Genomic DNA, 15,509 nt, shown 5'->3' with positions numbered 1-15,509 from the left:
TGTATTTTCTCATTTAATCTTTATAAAAATCTTATGAGATTTAACAACCTTTTTAATGTGATGTCCAAAACTTTTCAGTGGCCTATGAACAACTAGCTCTCTGAGAAAAAAAGAAAAGGTTGATTTGTAACATTTGTGATATCTGTAGTATAAATACTCACACTGTGGCTGATTTAAGACTACTAATATGAGATCAACTGGCTCACAAAATTCCTGGACACTTATTTACTCATAAGCTGGTATGAGTCTGCTGCAGCACACCACTGCCACTATTCTTAGCAGAGCATGGAAACCTCTTCACAAATTAGCCCTTATCAATCTTTCCAATGGAATCTCCTCTGACTCTCCAACTTGCCCACACAGCCCACTTTCAAATCATGAAGAATTCCTGTCTGTGTAAGAACATGCCCTGCTTGTTCTATACTTAATTGTCATTGGGCAATGTACTTTATTTCTGAGAAGTTCTTTCATCCTTCCTCAGTTTGGCTCTGGACTGATGCATCTTCAAAGCAGCACCAACTAATTCAACAAACAGTAGTTACACAACCAGCACATTCCAGGTAGGATGTTAGGAGCTGGGGGGTAGAGATAAAGGAGAAGCAGTTGATATTCCCAGAGTAGCTCACAGTCTGGTAGTGAAGGCAAATGCATAAGCAATGAAGTTGAATTACAGTCTAAGAGGAGCAATAATGAGGGATTGATTGAGTCTAACAAGGGTGGGCAGGATCAAGACCAACTTCCTAAAGGAAATAAAACACAAACATCTTTACAGACAGACATTTTCAAGGCAGGGAGATACAGGCAATTTGAGAGTTCTGGAACAGATTGAGAAAGTGCTGTAGAATACACAGGCTTCCTGGACCCCTCTTTGCTCCCCAAACCCTCAGTGGGAAACTCTATTCCACTCCATTATAGGAGAATTGCCAATGCGCAAGTGGTCAAAATCAATGAATAGTCACGAACACGGGGGAAATACAATAATAAGTCAATATCTTGAGAAATGTTTGCCAAAATCTTATACTTATTGGTTATCAGCAAATCATAGCCAACAAACTAGGTAGCCATGGATCAAAGAATGCCATAGAACTTGATTGACCTGTTCAATCAGTTAGAAACATTGGAAAATATAGCAAAAAGCATTGTTGGTGGGATATGGAGAAAAGTACACATAATAAATATATAATTACAATAAAAATTATAAAATTAGGGGGCTTCCCTGGTGGCGCAGTGGTTAGGAATCAGCCTGCCAGTGCAGGGGACACGGGTTCGAGTCCTGGTCTGGGAAGATCCCACATGCTGCAAAGCGACTAAGCCTGTGAGCCACAACTTCTGAGCCTGCGCGTCTGGAGCCTGTGCTCCGCAATGGGAGAGGCCGCGACGGTGAGAGGCCCGCGCACCGCGATGAAGAGTGGCCCCCGCTCGCCGCAACTGAAGAAAGCCCTTGCACAGAAACGAAGACCCAACACAGCCAAAAATAAATATAAATAAATAAATAAATTAAAAAAAAATTAAACTATGTGTCAGCCACTGATTTATATGCTTTACTTGTATTAACTCATTTAATTTTGCCACAGTTTTATAAAGCAGGTTCTATTATTATCCCACAGATATTTCACTGAGAAAACTGAGACTTAAGACAGGTTAAATAACCCACTCAATGTCACAGACATACAGCTGAATGCTGGAGCCAGGCTCTACTGGCTTGCAAGAGCTGATAATTAAATATTCAGTTGCTAGGTTAAAATAGGCCATAGTGGAAACATTTACACTATGAACATTGGCAAACTCTATACATCACGCTTCTTTAATAAATTTATTTATTTTATTTATTTTTTTATTTATTTTTGGCTGCGTTGGGTCTGGGTCTCCATTGCTGCGCGGGGGCTTTCTCTAGTTGTGGCGAGTGGGGCTACTCTTCATTGCGGAGCACAGGCTTCTCATTGCCGTGGCTTCTCTTGCTGTGGTGCACGGGCTCTAGGTGCACGGGCTTCAGTAGTTGTGGCACGCCGTGGGCTCAGTAGTTGTGGCTCACAGAATCTAGAGCGCAGACTCAGTAGTTGTGGTGCACGGGCTTAGTTGCTCCGCAGCATGTGGGATCCTCCCGGACCAGGGCTAGAACCCATGTCCCCTGCATTGGCAGGCAGATTCTTAACCATGGCACCACCAGGGAAGTCCCTCTTTTTCTTTTTTTTTAAGAGCAAATTTATCAAAACACCATCGGTAGTCTTAGGTACTATTCCAGGCCCTGGGGATATAATAAACAAAATAAACAAAAATGTCAGCCTTCATGAAGTTTGAATTACAATGAAATTGTAATTCAAATAGTCTAATGTAATTCAATAGTCTAATGGTGGGAGATAGACAATGAACAAATAAATGAATAAAATATATGGTATGTCAGAGGATGACAAGTGCTATGGAGAAAAGTAAGTTAAAAGGGGTAATAAGTATAGCACGCTACCATTTTATTTTTTATTATTTATTTATTTATTTATTTTTGGCTGCACCGCTCAGCATGCAGGATCCCAGTTCCCCAACCAGGGATGGAACCTGCCGCAACCCCTGCATTTGAAGCCTGGAGTCTTAACCACTGGACCGCCAGGGAAGTCCCCATGCTACCATTTTATTTTTTTTATAAATTTATTTATTTTATTTTTGGCTGTGTTGGGTCTTCATTGCTGCACTCGGGCTTTCTCTAGTTGAAGCGAGCGGGGACTACTCTTCCTTGCGGTGTATGGACTTCTCATTGCAGTGGCTTCTCTTGTTGCGGAGCACGGGCTCTAGGTGCGCTGGCTTCAGTAGTTGTGGCTCGCGGGCTCTAGAGCACAGGCTCAGTAGTTGTGGCGCACAGGCTTAGTTGCTCCATGGCCTGTGGGATTTTCCCGGACCAGGGCTCAAACCCGTGTCCCCTGCATTGGCAGGTGGATTCTTAACCACTGTGCCACCAGGGAAGCTGCTACCATTTTATTTTATTTTATTTTTAAATTTATTTTGGCTGCGCCAGGTCTTAGTTGCAGCAAGCAGGATCTTCATTGTGGCATGTGGGCTTCTTAGTTGCGGCATGCAAACTCTTAATTGCGGCATGCATGTGGGATCCAGTTCCCCGACCAGGGATCAAACCCAGGGCCCCTCCATTGGGAGCGCAGAGTCTTACCAACTGGACCACTAGGGAAGTCCCTCCATGCTACCATTTTAAATAGGATGGTCAGGGAAGGCCTCACTGAGAAGGTAACATCTGATTATGACCTTAAGGAAATAGGAAGGAGCAAGACCTGCATCTGTCTTGGAGGGGAGTGTCAAGGCTCTAAGAAGCACAGACATACCTTAGGTACTTAAGGGAGAGCAAAGAGGCCAGTTGACTGGAACAGACAGAGAAAGGGGGAATCTGCAAAGGAGAGTGTGATAACTGTAATTAGGCATTATTTTTTTTTTACTTAAAGAAAAGGTCTTGGTAGACGTAGCTGGATAAATCATAAACTAATAGCAAAAATAATAGCTCATGTTTATTGAATGTTTCCTGTGAGTCAGACACTGTGCTAAGTGCTCCACATACATTATCTTACTTAATCTTCCCCATATTATTTTACTTAATCCTCAGAGCAGTCTGTGAGGCTGGGGAAACAAACTTAACTGCGAGTATAAGTAAATTGCACAGTATTATAATATGTAGGGGAACAGATGAGAGCCCGTGTCTGTTCCCACCTGCTCTATCACCTACCCTTCCCTATTAGAATTGGTAAGTGAATTTTTTGGATCCACAGGATTAATCTGAGTGAAGATGTTTCAGTGTAATTGCAGGGCCACAGAGGGGTGTTATTAGGCGTATGGGTGTGACTTGGCATATGATTATGAATACAAAAACCTATAGACCTTAAGAAAGGCATTAAGGATTTACTGGAAGAATAATTTTAACTGAGGGTAATGGGAAAAGACACGCAAAGAAGGTAGCATTTGAACTGGACCTTGAAGAGTAAATATCAGATGCTTATATATCAGTCAAGGTCATGTAGGGTGGTAGAGACCACATGTTATTTGAAGAGAAACAATTTGATATAATGAGTTGTCAACCACATAACTGAAGAAGTAAAAGGAGAAATCTGAGCTATCATGAAGGTAGTAATTGTAGGAACATCTACAACACTTAGGGCTGAGGGAACAAAAGGAAGAGGTTGAAATTATTAAAACACATAAACTTAGAGGAGGTGCCAAACAGAACTGAAACAGACCTCTGAAGAGGAGGCACAGCTTGGTGGGTGCTTGTGCTTCTGAACTCAGAGGGGCTGGGACCAAGACCTGTGTGAAGGAGGCACTGGGCAGTCAGTGCTAACTATACTGATTCTGGAAGTGCTGGAAAAACTGCAAACTGATTCAGCTGTTGTAATGGGAGGGAACGGCCACTGCCGGAATTAAGACACTTTGCTGGGATGCAACTGATAGAAATAGGAAGCAAGTAAGAGGGAGGCTTCTATCCTTCCTCCTCCAGCTTTGCTATATCACTCTAGTAGTCTCTATTGGAAGAGCTTAACAGAGAGCCAGCATAAAAAGGAGAAATATTGTTTGCAGAGTCTCAGCCCCGAAATCATAGAGCAGAAGGGTGAATTTGGAGCTGAGACAATAGCTAATAACTGACTCACCTTACCTGGTTTAGAAGGCTTTGCATAGGAAAACCGGACAACCACATGTAAAAGAATCAAACTGGACTACTCTCTCACATCATGTACAAAAATAAATTCAAATTTTTAAAATTGTTTATATTTAAAGACTTATATGTAAGACCTGAAACCATGAAACTTCTAGAAGAAAACAAAGGCAGTGCGCTCTTTGACATTGGTCGTAGTAATATTTTTTTGGATATGTCTCCTCAGGCAAGGGAAACAAAAGCAAAACAAACAAAGTGGACTACATCAAACTAAAAAGCTTTTGCACAGTGAAAGAAACCATCAACAAAATGAAAAGGCCACCTACTGAACAGGAAAAGATATTTGCAAATGATATATCCCATAAGGGGTTAAAATACGAATAACTCATACAACTCAACATCAAAAAAAAAAAACCCCATTAAAAACTAGGCAGAGGATCTGAAAAGGCATTTTTTCAAAGAAGACATACAGATGGCCAACAGGCACATGAGAAGATGCTCAACATCATTAATCATCATGGAAATGGAAATCAAAACCACAATGAGATATCACCTCACATCTGTCAGAATGGCTATCATCAAAAAGACAACAAGTGGGACTTCTCTGGTGACGCAGTGGTTAAGAATCCACCTGCCAACGCAGGGGACACGGGTTCGAGCCCTCGTCCAGGAAGATCCCACATGTCGCGGAGCAACTAAGCCCGTGTGCCACAACTACTGAGCCTGCGCTCTAGAGCCTGCAAGCCACAACTACTGAGCCCATGCGCCTAGAGCCCGTGCTTGGCAACAAGAGAAGCCACTGCAATGAGAAGCAGCCCCTGCTCGCTGCAACTAGAGAAAGCTCGCGCCCAGCAACAAAGACCCAACGCAGCCAAAAATAAATAAATATATAAATAAATTAAAAAAAAAAAAAAGACAACAAGTGTTGGCAAAGATGTAGAGAAAAGAGAACACTTGTTCACTGTTGGTGGGAATGTAAATTGGTCCACTACTATGGAAAACAGTGTGGAGATTCCTCAAAAAACTAAAAATAGAACTACCAGATCCAACAATTCCACTCCTGGGTACTTACACAAAGAAAACAAAAATACTAATTCAAAAAGATACATGCAGACTTCCCTGGTGGCTCAGTGGTTAAGAATCCTCCTGCCAGTGCAGGGGACATGGGTTCGAGCCCTGTTCTGGGAAGATCCCACATGCTGTGGAGCAACCAAGCCCACGTGCCACAACTACTGAAGCTCACGTGCCACAACTACTGAAGCCCACGCACCTAGAGCCCGTGCCCCGCAACAAGAGAAGCCACTTCAGTGAGAAGCATGCGCACCGCAAGGAAGAGTAGTCCTCGCTCGCCGCAACTAGAGAAAGCCTGTGCACAGCAACGAAGACCCAACGCAGCCAAAAAAAAAAAAAAGATACATGCACCCCTATGTTCATTGCAGCATTATCTATAATAGCTAAGCTATATGGAAGCAACCAAAGTGCCCATCAACAGATTAATGGAGGGACTTCCCTGGTGGTCCAGTGGCTAAGACTCCATGCTCCCAATGCAGGGGGTCTGGGTTTGATCCCTGGTCGGGGAGCTAGATCCCACATGCATGCCGCAACTAAGAAGCCCATATGCCGCGAGTAAAACATCCCCCATGCTGCAACTAAGACCCGGTGCAGCCTAAATAAATAAATAAATAATAATTAAAAAAAAGATGGATAAAGAAGATGTGGTATATATATACAATGGAATATTAGCCACAAAAAAGAATGAACTCATGTTATTTGCAAAAACAAGGATGGACCTAGAGGGTATTATGTTAAGTGAAATAAGTCAGACAGAGAAAGACAAATCCTGTATGATTTCACTTATATGTGGAATCTAAAAAACAAATGAACAAACATAACAAAGTAGAAACAGAGTCATAGATTCTGAGAACAGGAGGTTGCCAGAGGGGAGGGAGATCAGGGGTGGAGAGAAATAAGTGAAGGAGGTTGAGAGGTACAAACTTTCAGGTGCAAAATGTCATGGGTATGAAATATACAGTGTGGGGGATATAGTCAATAATTATGTAATATCTTTGTATGGTAACAAGTAATAACTAGACATCATGGTGAACATTTTGAAATACATTGAAATATTGAATCATTATACTGTGTAACAGGAACTAACATAGTGTTGTAGGTCAATTATGCATCAACAACAAGCAAGAAAACAAACATAGGAAATGAGATCAGATTTGTGGTTACCAGACGTGAGGGGTTCGGGGGAAGGGGAATTGGATGAAAGCAGTCAAAAGGTACAAACCTCCAGTTAAAAGATAAATAAGTACTCTGGTTGTAATGTATAACATGATAAATATAATTAACACTGTTGTGTGTTATATATGAAAGTTGTTAGGAGAGCAAATCCTAGGAGTTCCTCTAACAAGGAAAAAATTTTTTTTCTTTAATTTTGTATCTATATGAGATGATAGGTGTTCACTCAACTTATTGTGGTAATCATTTCATGATGTATGTAAGTCAAATCGTTATGTTGTATACCTTAAACTTACACAGTGCTGTATATCAGTTATATCTCAATACAACTGAAAGAAAAATAAAAAGGTGGCTTTGCATGGTCTGGATCCTCACAAGCTTCTTTGCTATAGCCACATGGCCTCTGGCAGGTCCTTAAAGACACCATACTCCCTGTTGCTACAAGGACTTCTGCAGATTTTATTCTTTGACTAGAATGTTCCACCTATTAAATGCTCTTTCTCACATTAAATATACTTTCATAACACCAAAAACCTCTCTTGTAGCACTTGTCACAGTTGTACATCTTCATTCACTGATACAGTCTTTTGATCAAAGCCTGCCTCCTCCAGCTAGATTGTAAGGTTCAGGAGGACAGGGACCATGACTGTTTTTGCACTCCATTGTTTGTTTCCCAGTGCCTACTTCAGTGACTGCCACATAATAGGAATTCAATATACATTTGTTTAAAATTATTGCAATATCCTGAAAATAGTGAAACATGAGATGTGTTCTAGAAAGCAGGGATTTGGGGGGCTTTTATCTCCCTGTAGCATCTTGCTCTAGATTCTGGAGGTCCTTAGAAGACCCCTCTCTTTCTTCTTTCCCCTCCTTCCTTCCTTCCTTTCCTTCCTTCCTTCCTTCCTTTTCTTTCTCCTTCCTTCCTTCCTTCTTTCCTTCTCTTCTTTTTTAAACTGAGGTAAAATTCATATAACACAAAAGAAAATTAACAATTAGCCATGATAAACTATCCAATTTTTGTCATTTCCTGCATTCACAATGTTGTGTAACCATCACCACTAGCTAGTTCCAGAACATTTTCATTATCCCAAAAGGAAATCTCATACTCATTAAGTAGTCATTTCCCATTGCTCCCTCCCCCTAACACTTGGAAACCACTAGTCTGCTTTCTGTCTCTATGGATTTATCTATTCTGAATGTTTCATATACATGGAATTATATGTGACATTTTGTGTCTGGCTTCTTTCATTTAGTATAATGCTTTTGAGGTTCATCTATTTTGTAGCATATATCAGTACTTCATTCTTTTTCATGCCTGACTAATATTCTATTGTATGGACATACCACATTCAGCTTATATATTTATCACTTGATGGACATTTGGGTTGTGTTCATTTTTGGCTATCATAAATAGTACTGCTATGAACATTTGTTTACAGATATTTGTTTGAAAATATATTTTCAATTCTTTTGTGTTTACACCTAGGAGTGGAATTGCTGGGTTGTGTGGTTAATTCTATACTTAACTTTTTTTTTTAATTTTAATTTTATTTTTGGCTGTGTTGGGTCTTCGTTGCTGTCTGTTGGCTTTCTCTAGTTGCGGCGAGCAGGGGCTACTCTTCATTGTGGTGCAAGGGCTTCTCATTGCGGTAGCTTCTCTTGTTGCGGAGCATGGGCTCTAGGCACGTGGGCTTCAGTAGTTGTGGTGCATGGGCTCAGTAGCTGTAGCCGTGGGCTCTAGAGCACAGGCTCAGTAGTTGTGGCACATGGGCTTAGTTGCTCCGCGGCATGTGGGATCTTCCCAGACCAGGGCCCAAACCCGTGTCCCCTGCATTTGCAGGCAGATTCTTAACCACTGCGCCACCAGGGAAGTCCCCATACTTAACTTTTTGAGGAACTGCCAAACTATTTTCCACAACAGTTGTACTATTTTACATTCTCACTAGCAATGTCTAAGGGTTCCACTTTCTCCATATTCTTACCAAAATCTCTTGCTTCTTTTACAAGCACTGCACGCAAGTCATGTTCATACTGCACATATTCCAACTCTGATGCTTCATTTCTATCTTGAGTTAGGACCTGGTTATTTGGAGATGTTTGTGCAAGTCATGTCTCTTTGGGCCTCCTCCAGAAAATGATTGTTAAGGAATGTTTTTTCCTGCTCCAAAAAAAAATTCTTTTTGAGTCTGTTAGAGACACACTTTCAGAGATGCTGCCTTTCTGGGCTATTCATTTTCATTCACTCGTATCACAGAATCACATGCTTTTCATTCAAAATCACTGTGCATTGATGCTTCTTTCGTTTTTCATCCGTCATTTTCAAGGTATATCTCCATCTTGTGATGCCTTGTCAGCAGGATCTTCCTCTCCATTGCTAAATTTGCTTAAATTCGAAAACTTTTGCAATGTTATGTTTGATTACATTTCTCTTTGCTTCCGTTAGCAGATGTTTTAAAACAATACTCTGCCTCCTAATTTGCAATGTTTTATCCATGTCTCTGGTTGTCGAATCAGAATATTTTGGAATAAAATATATTGCTTTCTCTGGTCCTCTAAGCTTGCTTCTGCCATTCCTTCACTTTAAATAAAATTAATATTACCCAATTTGTATGCATTTGTCAAAACTCATATATTGGTAAAATTAAGATTTTTGCATTTCACTGTATGTAAAACTTACCTCATTAAAGAAAAAAAAGAATTGTGAACTACTAAACTCAGTTTAAAACATGCAATGCTGAAGACTTTAGGGATGTGTACTGATGTCTGTAATTTTGAAAAGAATTTAAAAATTAAGCTGGATAGAAGGATGGAAAGAGGGATAGGTAGATGAATAGATATGTGGTAAAGCAAATATTGAAAAATGTTAAATTTAAAATAATTGGTAGGCATACGTTCTATTCTCTCAACCTCTCTGATAATTTTCATAGTAAAATGTAAAGAAAAAGCAAACCTCCTTAACTGCTCTGATGACCTATGTCAATCAGCAATTTGCAGACAATTCTGTGATCACTTCCACCATAGTCTGATCCCATCAATTTATTTCATCCAATTCAAGTAAACAAACAAAATTTAGAGGAATAAATGGGATAATATATAAAAATGGTTTATACACTGTAAAGAGCTATATAAACATGCTATTATTAGTTCTGTGATGGTCAAGGCATTGAGCTTGCATAAACTCTTAATACAAAACACTATCTTGAACATAATTTTATGTATTGATTGATTGATTGCTTGCTGTGTTGGGTATTCGTTTCTGTGCGAGGGCTTTCTCCAGTTGTGGCAAGCGGGGGCCACTCTTCATCGCCGTGCACAGGCCTCTCACTATCGCGGCCTCTCTTGTTGCGGAGCACAGGCTCCAGACGCGCAGGCTCAGTAATTGTGGCTCATGGGCCTAGTTGCTCCGCGGTATGTGGGATCTTCCCAAACCAGGGCTTGAACCCATGTCCCCTGCATTGGCAGGCAGATTCTCAACCACTGCGCCACCAGGGAAGCCCTGAACATAATTTTGTTCCTTCAAGAATTCTCTAACTAATCTAGAAACTTCTGAAGGAAAGAGACTGTGCTTTTTATTTATTTGGTACTCACAAATTGTCCACTGAGTGCCAAAAATTCAGAGGGTACTAAATAAACAGAGAATGAATCAGTAAATGGCACTTTTCACAGATCGAACTCTAAAAGAAGAGGGGAGGGGCAAGATAGGAGTAGGGTATTAAGAGGTACAAACTATTATGTATAAAATAAATAAGCTACAAGGATATATTGTACAGAACAGGAAATATAGCCAACATTTTATAATAACTATAAATGGAGTATAATCTATAAAAATTTTGAATCAATATGTAGAACATGTGGAACTAATATATTGTCAATCAACTATACCTCAATCAAAAAAAACCCCCCACAAACCTCTAAAAGAGTATTTTAAATTTTAAGTTATATTTTATTGAATTTTTGTCATTTTTATTTTCAATCTAAAATAGCGTTTTGCGGGACATCCCTGGTGGTGCAGTGGTTAAGAATCCGCCTGCCAATGCAGGGGACACAGGTTCGATCCCTGGTCCAGGAAGATTCCACATGTCGCGGAACAACTAAGCCCGTGCGCCACAACTACTGACCCTGCGCTCTAAAGCCCGCGAGCCGCAACTACTGAAGCCCGCACGCCTACAGCCCGTGCTCCACAACAAGAGAAGCCACCGCAACGAGAAGCCCACACACCGCAACAAAGAGTAGCCCCTGCTCGCCACAACTAGAGAAAGCCCATGCTCAGCAACAAAGTCCCAATGCAGCCAAAAATAAATGAATAAATAAATAAATAAATATAGTGTTTTGCAGGAGTTCCCTGGTGGCCTAGTAGTTAGGATTCCGGGCTTTCACTGCCATGGCCCAGGTTCACTCCCTGTTTGGGAGACTGAGATCCTGCAAGCCACATGGCGCAGCCAAAAAATAAATAAAATAGTGTTTATTTATTTATTTTTGGCTGCATTGGGTCTTCGTTGCTGCGTTGTTTCTCTAGTTGCGGTGAGTGTGGGCTACTCTTTTATTATGGTGCGTGGGCTTCTCATTGTGGTGGCTTCTCTTGTTGTGGAGCAGAGGCTCTAGGCGCGCGGGCTTCAGTGGTTGCGGCACACACGCTCGTAGTTGTGGCTTGCGGGCTCTAGAGCACAGGCTCAGTAGTTGTGGCACACAGGCTTAGTTGCTCCACGGCATGTGGCATCTTCCCCGACCAGGGCTCAAACCCGTGTCCCCTGCATTGGCAGGCAGATTCTTAACCACTGAGCCACCAGGGAAGCCCCTTGCACAATCCTTCTGTTCATCGGATGCACAGGAGGACAAATAAGTGGCTGGTGATGTAACCCTGCAATGGCTCATCTTTTAATGACTAACCATTTACAAATTTATGCAAATTCCTTTTGGATATGTCACTACAATGCCACTGACATTATGGCCAGTAGACAGGCAAGTATTTGAAACAAATGCCAAATTCAATCTCTAAGTAGATTAGAAAATCAAGTACAAAGTGGGGGTGGGGGAGGGGCATGGTTTGATCCACTCAAATCAGGCAAAAGTCATATGGGTGGCAAAACTACCTCCATCAATATGAAATGGGATTGAGTTTCTCATTGTTATGGAGACTTAAGGGGGGGGGGAAATAAAAGCTCATTGTGCCCTCAGTAGCTCAAGAATTGCTGGAAACTGTCTGGGAAACCATGCAAACACAGTGTTTGGTCCAGGTCAGAAACTCTCGCCCATCAGGAACCTTGGTCTGCTAAGATAATATCTGAATTCTCTTGGAATGTTAAACTCAAAAATAGTAAAACCCTTCTAAGTGTCCTTTTTATACAGGTAAGTTTAAAGTCTTAAAACTTTCATATTAAGGTTAAGAATAGTTTGTAGTATCTGTATTTAAATTGTAATGTTTAAGGGAACTTGGCATACTAGAAATTCAAATAAAAAATGTGTGATTGAGTAATTGACTTGAGATGGAAAGGTATGAGACTACATTAGAATACTTTAAGAAGTTTTAAAACTCACTCTATTTGTGATTTTAATTTTTTAGATTTAGAAGAATTGTTTACATACTTGGGAAAGTTTTTTTTTTTAAACTTTGGGTTTGTTTATTTATTTATACTTACTTACTTACTTACTTATGGCTGTATTGGGTCTTCGTTTCTGTGCGAGGGCTTTCTAGTTGCGGCAAGTGGGGGCCACTCTTCATCGCGGTGCGCGGGCCTCTCATTATCGCGACCTCTCTTGTTGTGGAGCACAGGCTCCAGACGCGCAGGCTCAGTAATTGTGGCTCACGGGCCTAGTTGCTCCGCGGCATGTGGGATCTTCCCAGACCAGGGCTCGAACCCGTGTCCCCTGCATTAGCAGGCAGATTCTCAACCACTGCGCCACCAGGGAAGCCCGGGAAAGTTTTAAAATACTCAAAAATAATACATCATGTTAAATTAATAAAAGCATACTAAATTTGAGGAAACTTGTCTAACATAAATGGGACTGAGTTTTTGAAGGGAATTTAGTCCATTCAACTGGAATTCAACTCAATATTAACAGGAAAAGTGAAGATGATTCTAAAATTTTTTTTAGTTAGATTCATAAATAAAACAAATTTTCTGGGCTTCCCTGGTGGCGCAGTGGTTGAGAGTCTGCCTGCCAATGCAGGGCACACGGGTTCGAGCCCTGGTCTGGGAAGATCCCACATGCCGCGGAGCGACCAGGCCCGTGAGCCACAACTACTGAGCCCGCGCGTCTGGAGCCTGTGCTCCGCAACAAGAGAGGCCGCGATAGTGAGAGGCCTGCGCACCGCGATGAAGAGTGGCCCCTGCTTGCCGCAACTAGAGAAAGCCCTCGCACAGAAACGAAGACCCAACACAGCCATAAATAAATAAATAAATAAATAAATAAAACAAAAAACAAATTTTCTAAGTCAGTTCTAAAGACTCAAGGAAAACTGGATAAAAATGCACTTACTATGTAAGTTGAATATTAGTTTTTAAAATGCAAGTGTGAAAAAAAAAAAAAAAAAAAAAAAAATGCAAGTGTGAAAAATAGCATCCCCTGTCCATAAAAATCATACGTGGACATTAAAAAACTCACATTGGCAAAATATATTTAATTTTCAGCCAAATTCTCTAAGGATAATACCTGTTACCTCCTTTATCCCTGGCACTTCGTTATGCTGTGGTCTCCTCTTCATAAGTTTTCAGATAGAATGATATTCTTGGTGCTGGTGATGATTTAACCCAACGACCTTCACTGCAAATGACTCGAGAACAAAATGATGAAAGGGCAATGAGTCCATGAGCCAGACAGAGTGACAGAAGTTTTGCAAAGAGAATGAAAAGCATATTATGTTTTTAACATTTTCTTTTAAATATATAAAAATACTTTTGTTTTAGAGACTGCGTTTTCCAGCAGGTGTTCCTTGACTGTGTGCTCAATTGCCAGGTTCTGATATTCCTGGAACAGAAAACAATTGAAGGGATATTCAATACTCAAGTGACTTAGAGCTTAAAACCTTTCTCTTCTCAAATAAGAAGTCTAGAGGTTAAGGTCAAATTCTGTCATGTTCCCAAACAAAGAAAAAAATTAAGAAGGGGCCACCACCTATGCTTTAATATTGGCACAATTAACAACACTTAAAGGGAAAAGAGAGGCAAAGGCTAGCTTGTCTTTTCTGATATATTATGCGTCAATATAATGTGGTGATTTTCAACATTTAAAAAATGAAAGGACTTTCCTGGTGGCGCAGTGGTTAAGACTCTGTGCTCCCAATGCAGGGGGCCTGGGTTTGATCTCTGGCCCAGCAACTAGATCCCACATGCATGCCACAACTAAGGAGCCCACGTGCCTCAACTAAGAAGCTGGCGAGCTGCAACTAAGCAGCCCGCCTGCCGCAACTAAGACCCGATGCAACCAAATAAATAAATAACTAAATATTAAAAAAATAAAATAAAAAATGAAAAGAGGATCTGAGTTTTCAGGAAAAGAAGTTAAGGGAATATTACTAATTACGCAAAATCTATTAACCCTCTAAAAGAAACACCTGAGGGGAAAGTTAATCCAAAATGGAAAGCCTCTCTATACTTTCCTCTAAATAATTCTGTTTAGAAATAACAGAAGTTAACTGTTTTGAGGATTAAATATTTGCCAGGCATTTTACAGCGATTGTCTCATTCAATCCTCACTATACTCCTATTAGGCTTTCATTCATTCATTCATTCATTTATTACGTGTCCACCTGGCTGGGTATGTGGCTAAGCGCTGAGAATTCACTAGTGAGCATTATCGGCCTATGTCAGGATCAAGAAGTTAAGTAATTATACTATACTCTTCACAGGAAGAAAGGGAGGGTAGGCTCTGAGAGGTTAATTTACTTGCCCAAGGTCACACAGTGCGGAAGCAGTTACAAACTCATTTCAAATCTTTGCCCTCAATCATTAAGCTGTCAACAGACTTCAAGATTTTCTCCCTCAAGATTTTTTGCTTGTAAGTTATCTTTCCAAATTTTTTCAAGCATTTTTATCTTAGAGTTAAAAGTCCTATAGTCAATGATCTCTCTGCCCTCCGCTCTTTTTCACCGTGTAGACCAAAGAACAAGCGGTGAATGTACACTCTAACTGCCAGGCATCTGGGAGACTTCAGGGGCGAGGAGCCAAGTTCCAGGGAGATGGGGGACATTTTCGAAGAAACAATAGCAACCCCGACACAAGGCCAGACTATAAATTCGAGGGTCACAAAGCTGGTCCACTGCCAAGAGAAGCAGTGTTTTTTCACCTTCTCTTTGCCTTTTTCCACTACTATCAAGGCTGTTTTGAAGCTCGACAGTCGCCGCAGTGCCTAGTCCACTGGCTCCACAAGGCCGAGAAATCTAATTTTTTATTCTACACCCTTAGCCCCCTACGCCTGTACGTCTCTTTTCACCTTCTCTCTCACGTGCTTTTCACTCCATCTTCACCCCGGCGGATAATCTATACATGAGCGTTTTCGTTTTATTCTATCGCCATATGGACTAGGTTGCTTTATGGCGACCTTGACAAACATCTAGGTGGGAGGCTCGCGGGAGGAGGGGAAACCCGTCAGCGTTGAGGGCGTAAACCTTCTGATAGCCGTTGGGAGG

The 15,509-nt window shown here is 41.0% G+C and overlaps 1 long non-coding RNA gene across 1 annotated transcript; it reads right to left on the bottom strand.

The window, feature by feature from the left end:
* Window positions 1-3,326: 3,326 nt before the first annotated feature.
* Window positions 3,327-15,438, bottom strand: LOC103014621 (uncharacterized). The gene is made up of 4 exons (XR_452060.2): window positions 15,314-15,438; window positions 13,778-13,849; window positions 13,535-13,655; window positions 3,327-3,385 (listed from the first exon to the last, which is right to left on the bottom strand). It is a non-coding gene; the product is annotated as an uncharacterized LOC103014621 (long non-coding RNA).
* Window positions 15,439-15,509: the final 71 nt, after the last annotated feature.

The sequence above is a fragment of the Balaenoptera acutorostrata genome, chromosome 15, assembly GCF_949987535.1.
Source record: "Balaenoptera acutorostrata chromosome 15, mBalAcu1.1, whole genome shotgun sequence".
Taxonomy (NCBI): domain Eukaryota; kingdom Metazoa; phylum Chordata; class Mammalia; order Artiodactyla; family Balaenopteridae; genus Balaenoptera; species Balaenoptera acutorostrata.
The sequence above is the reverse complement of the archived record's forward strand: the minus strand, read 5'-3'. Positions and strand labels throughout refer to the sequence as shown.